The following is a 5,592-nucleotide window of genomic DNA, read 5'->3' on the forward strand; positions in this document are numbered from 1 at the left end:
TAATTTCTATTGGCATCCATGTGTATTTTAATATCACTTCTTAAAGGAACACGACTACAAACTGTGTTGACCCAAACAGCAGCCTTTAGTTCCATGTAGCTATTTAAATGTATATTAATTAAATTAATTAAACTGTAAAATTTAGTTCCTCAGCTCCATCAGCTGCTCTGAAGTGCCCAGCAGCAGATGCAGTACTTCCCCATCATCCCAGAAAAGTTCTATTGGCCAGCGCTGCCCCCAAACCTCCCTTGACCACGCTTCCTTCGTCTGCTCTTCTACAACTCTTTGAAAGAGTTGGCTCTACTTTGTTAGCTCCAACTCCCCACCTCCCTTTCTTTCTTCAATCCACTCCAGGCTTTTCATAGCAACCACTTCAATGAACCTCCTTGTCAAAGCCAGTGGCCAATGTCCTTACCTTGTCCTTCCGGTCAGCTGCATTGGATGCCATTGGTCACATTGCTCCTCTTATTTATTTATTTTAGAAACTGTTTCTTTTCCATCAGTCGTATTTCCATTTTGTTTAAGAGCTTATGGAAGAAGAGCTTAAGACCACTCAGTGGTTGTACCTACCCATTCTGTGGCCTGAGCAGTGGGGGCTGCAGACCAGCTTTCAGTGGCTGCTGAGGCTCCAGGCTTCAGTAGGAAACGGTTGGACAGGCACAGAGGGCACCTGCGCCTGCAGACCAGTCGGCGACCTCGGGTTGTGCAGCAGCGAACTCGGCAGCTGGAGCAGTCCATTCACCCTGAGGTCCCTCCTTGGTCACAGCCCCTGCTCTTCCTTTTCAATCTCTTCAGGGCTCTGTAGGAGTAGAGAACAGGCAAGACCTGGCATAGCTGTTCACGGGAGATGGTGTCACACATACACAGTACTTCCCGGGGCAGCCCACTGAGTGAGCCCCCTTGCTGTTGCAAGGGCAGGCAATGTCCATGTAGCCAGAGGAGAGTCTGTGTTACACAGAGCAGTGGTGGGCAGGTTAGCGTAAATCACCTCTGTGAGAGGCTGGTGGCCAGCCCTGGGGTCAGTAACCACCAGGAGTGTAGATTCCTGGAAGGCTGCCTGGATCTGGTTAGTGAAGGTTCCAGGAGTGAAGTGGCAGCAATAAGAGTGGCTCCAGTGGCAGCGGTCAACTTCAGCACAGCTCGCTGGCCAGTGTCCTGGACGATATGACACTGACGTCAGCAGGGTTTTCGATGGCAACAATGGCGCGAGCTGCCAGCAGAAGCTCCTCCCAGGTTCTCTTCAGATTTATGATGTAGATGCTATCGCTCTTCCTTTGTAGATGTACTCTTCCATCTGAAAGTCAAGGTTGGTGGGTTCCAGCTACAAGGAATTTGAGGACATCCCCCTCCTTCATTTGCAGGACATCAAGGGCTCTGGACATTGTGAAAAATTTCCCCTTAAGTGATGTGGGAACCAAGAACAGTGCCGCACGGGCCCCTCTCTGGGCAGTGCGAAAAAGGCACTCTTCCTCTTTACACGTGTTCTTCTCGGAGCTTCTGGAAACCACGCTGCCTTGGTTCTCCTCCTACATAAATGGGGCACATGACAGCCTTCTTCACTCTCTGTTCCTCCCAACAAGAAATTCTCATTGCAGAGTCCTTGGGGCTGGATCCTCAGACCCCCTGTCTTAGGTAGCTGCATCCTCTCCACAGGTGATCTCAACAGCTAGAAAGCAGAAATCACAGCACATAGCTCCCGGGCTTGAATCCATGGCTTTCCATTGCAATCGGGGTAAAATCCGAAGTCCCTGCTGTGGCCTTCAAGGCCCCCCTTGAGAGAGCCTCTGCCTAGCTCTCCCCTGTTCTATCTGTGCTGGTTTCTCTCTGCCCCTTGGCCAGGCCATTTGGTCCTGGCTCAGAGCTGTTGGATTAGACTGCTCTCTTTCACATCTTTCAATGCCTGTTCCTTGTCATTGCCTGGGTTTTAACTCAAAAATCACCTCTCAGAAAAGCCATCCTTGACCACTCTAGATTCAGCAGTGCCCTCTATCACACACTCCTATATTCATGTCATTTATTAGTATCTGAACTTTCTTAATTTAGGTTTTACAGTCTGTTTTCTGACATCAGCATATAAACGCTTGTTCACCACTCAGTACCAACCACAGTGGCTGGCACATAGTAGGTGCTTAGTTAAGGTTTCTTGACTTAAACTGTTTACTCACAATCTGGCCAGGAGTCAGAGTGGGGATATTAGGACACTAGCAAACTCCCTGGAGAGTTAGTCAGAGACAGTCAGTCAGAGACAGAGGAAGATCCAATTACGTTAGTGGGGTGCACAGCTCATTTGTTGAATGAGCTCTGCCCATGGCCAGCTGAGCATGGCCAATGTTTTAAACTGATTTTCTTTGTATTTTGTGACTCTACCAATACCTTAAGAATGTAAATTTCCCTGAACCTTTTTGTTGATTTCCTCTCAAAGATGTTAACCCACATCAGTATGGCTTTGGACAAACCATTCATGGACCTTCATTTCCCTGCTCATACAGTAATTTGGTTTTTGATATAGAATTCCTAATCTTTCAGTACTTTATTTCTAATTGTCTGATGCCACTTTAAAGGACCTCAGGCTATGCTTTTTCTGAAAATGAATTAATTTAACAGTAATTTGTAAAGGACTTCTAAAAAGTAATTTTACTTTTAGAACTTTATCTAGAGAAGTAGTCATAAATTTGAACAGAGATTCATTCACAATTATGCTCATCTTAGAATTATAAATAATAATTAAAAGGTCAGAAACAACTTAAATAATCAATAGTAAGAAAGGTTAAATAAATTCAGATACTTATATGTTTGAATATTATAATATTAGAATATATTTTAATATGGAAATAAAAATGCCAAGAACCATTGGAAATGAATATTTTCTAAAAATATGATAATGAGGAAAGCATTTTACAATTCAGTGTTAATTTTTAATAATCTCAATCTTTAAAATACATTTGTTCATGGGGAGGAAAGCTGAAGGAAATAAAAACATAACTTGTAATTATCTCTGAGTCATGAGAAGTCTATTTTTTATATCTGTCATTATTTTTGAAGTCAATGAATATGTAGTTCTTTTTGCAGCCAGTGAATTGCACTCCCCCCCTTTTATTTTCTTTATTACATATGTGTCCTTATTCCCCCATGAATTGCACTTTTAGTCAAGAATGGATGCTAGTGCTATGAGTTTGGAGTCAGAAGTCTCAGATTTAGTACAATTTAGTTAGACAAATATTTAATGAATGCTTTTTATGAGTCAGATGCTTGCCATGAGCAGGGAATAAAACCAGGATGGGTAACCTGTCACTGAGGGAATCTCAGGCACTGAGGGAGCACGGGGAAGGAGAGGGTGTTTGGAGAGAAGGATGGATGGGGCCTTGTCCTGAAGGTACTGGGTCCCAGGTCTTGTCCCACTTACTTGCTTGCTTGACCTTGGACCATTATGTAACCTCTCAGACTTTCAGTTCCCCGTCTGTAGAATGAAACCAACATTACCAGCTCTCTCTGCTAACCCAGGTTGTGATTTTTGCAGATGGGATGGAGACACTATAGGCATGCTTTTGGCACCTGACAAATGCTATCAGGGCGGCGTAAGGACTTAACCCAAAGACGGCAGGAAGTGGAAGCCTTGATTTAATGATTAACAGAGCAGCAAGGCCCGGGGCCACTGGGATGACAATTCTCCTGTGTATTGGGTGAGGCTGCCACTTCTCCCTGACTCTGACCCCAGCAGTTATTTTGTAGTGCGTCATTGCTCAAAGGAGGTGCAGAAAAAGCTGCTCTGGGGATAAAATGGGTCTCTGCAGGAGACTCTCAGTTTCCACATTGTAGACCCCTCTGTCCTTTTCCTGACTTGGCTCTGGGGGTGACCTTCTGAAAGCATCATGTTTTATGACCCAGAGGAAATGTTGCTGCAATTGAGGACTCAAATCCCTATTATTTTGAAACCTACAAGCCCAGGTACTGTCTGGAATTCGACAGGGATACTTGTGGGGCTGGTAGCCTTGATGTTCAGTTTGCAACTTTTTAAGCCGGATTCTTTTGTGTCAGTGGCGTCTCCCATGGGCCTCAGTCCCTGGGTCACCACACATTTCAGGACAAAAGGGAGAAGCTGAAGCTCCTCCTTGCACGGCCAGATCTCATATCTTACACAGGACGGCAAAGCCACTAGAGCTGGGATTGGGTGTGTCGCTGAAACAGTTTGTCTGCTTCTTCTGCTCTTCTTTTGGGCTAGTACTGGCCCTTTTCTTGCACAGAGTAGTTGGTTTGTTTTCTCTGTTTTTTTCTTCATTGTACCCTCTACAAGCCAACAAGTGCCTTTCTCTTTTTAAAATCTCCTCTCTTCTTTTCTCTCCCTTTCATTATTTTGTTGTTGTTGTTAATTCCTCACCCAAGGATATTTTTCCATTGATTTTTAGAGAGAGTGGGAAGGAGAGGGAGAGACAGAGAGAAACACTGATATGAGAGAGACACATCGATTGGTTGCCTCCTGCACGCACCCCAACCAGAGCTGTGGAACCTGCAACCAAGGTACATTCCCTGATCAGAATGGAAACCTGGACCCTTCAGTCCACGGGCCGATGCTCTATCCACTGAGCCAAACCGGCTGGGGCTCTCTCTTTCATTTTTGACAAATATTTGCTAAGAATCTATTATGCATTTGGGATTGTGTTGGGCACTGGGCTAAAACAGATGGAAAATGCCATCAAAAATTTCAAATAAGTGCTGTGAACTTTTGGAGGTCTGTGGCCACCAGGCAACATGAGCAGGTCAGACTTCCTGGGTCTCTCGGGTACAGCTTCATGGAAAAGGATCTTCTCAGCTGAGTTTGATAGCAAAGCAGGAACGTGGATATGCAGAGAGGAAGTGGGAGCAGCCCACACGAGGGCATGGAAGTGAGATGGTGGGATGTGCCCCCAGTAGGGTAGGGGGTGAGGTCCCAGAGCAGACAGAGGCTGGCCTGCCTTCATTTCTCCTCTCTCTCACACAGGATGAATAAAACCTCACTCAGCCATCGCATTTCCATTTTGCAGCATAAAACCTTTGCCTCCTCAGATTCTGAAGGACTAACTCTGTACAGTTGGGAATCTTCCAAAACTTTTAATCCACTGGCTGAAGAAATGTGACATAAAAAAATGACCATAGCAACATTAATACATGCAGTTCAAAAAAGGTCTTTCCTTTTAGTCACAGAAAATATTAATATCATTGTTAGCAATATGCATTTTTTAAAAAGAAAGCCTGCTTTTTCTGTGTGATACCAAGTAAAAGCCATTTTGTAATTGCAGTCCAATCCTTAAGCAGCTTCATTGTATCCTTCTGCAAGCCAACAAGTGCCTTGAGGACAGGGACTAGTCCTATTTATTCTTCTAACCCTAATATGGTGCTTCACAAAAGGTTGTTGATCTGACAAAGGGCATGTAGGCTGGAAAATCTGGGAATAAGAATAAAGTGGTATCAGTTCCATTTTCCAGGAAGATAAATGGAGACAAAGTGCATGAAAAGCTTTGCTTAGCCTCTTTGCCAGCATTTGACAAATTTCTCTTCCGAATTTTGGCCTCATGGCCAGCTCTGCATGGCCTTGGCAGAGCAGGACCTGCCGTGTCT

General features: G+C 44.6%; 1 pseudogene; it reads right to left on the minus strand.

Annotated features, from left to right (window-relative positions):
• Positions 1–543: 543 nt before the first annotated feature.
• LOC102440809 lies at positions 544–1,382 on the minus strand (annotated as a pseudogene).
• Between the last annotated feature and the right edge of the window lie 4,210 nt (positions 1,383–5,592).

Source organism: Myotis lucifugus, unplaced genomic scaffold (assembly GCF_000147115.1).
Source record: "Myotis lucifugus unplaced genomic scaffold, Myoluc2.0 scaffold_7517, whole genome shotgun sequence".
In the NCBI taxonomy this organism is placed as follows: domain Eukaryota; kingdom Metazoa; phylum Chordata; class Mammalia; order Chiroptera; family Vespertilionidae; genus Myotis; species Myotis lucifugus.